The following is a 303-nucleotide window of genomic DNA, read 5'->3' on the forward strand; positions in this document are numbered from 1 at the left end:
ATTTCTTCTACATTTATGAATTGATTTTCCATTATAAGCGAGAGATTTCCATTCTTCCCCAATTATTTATTTCTTTTGTATAACAATGTGACCTCATATATTACAAATTACTCTCTTACATCAGTCTTCTTTAGTTGATGGTCAAATTCTCTCAGGTTTGTCCACTGGATCCTTTTCAAGTAGGCTGCGGGGTTCCCTTTTCTCTTTCTTTTTCATTTTTTCAATACACTATTTTTTAGAGCAGTTTTAAGTTCACAGCAAAATTGTGGAGAAGAGACAGAGATATCCCATATACCCCACACC

This window comes from Pteropus vampyrus, unplaced genomic scaffold (genome assembly GCF_000151845.1).
Source record: "Pteropus vampyrus isolate Shadow unplaced genomic scaffold, Pvam_2.0 Scaffold1064, whole genome shotgun sequence".
Lineage (NCBI taxonomy): Eukaryota > Metazoa > Chordata > Mammalia > Chiroptera > Pteropodidae > Pteropus > Pteropus vampyrus.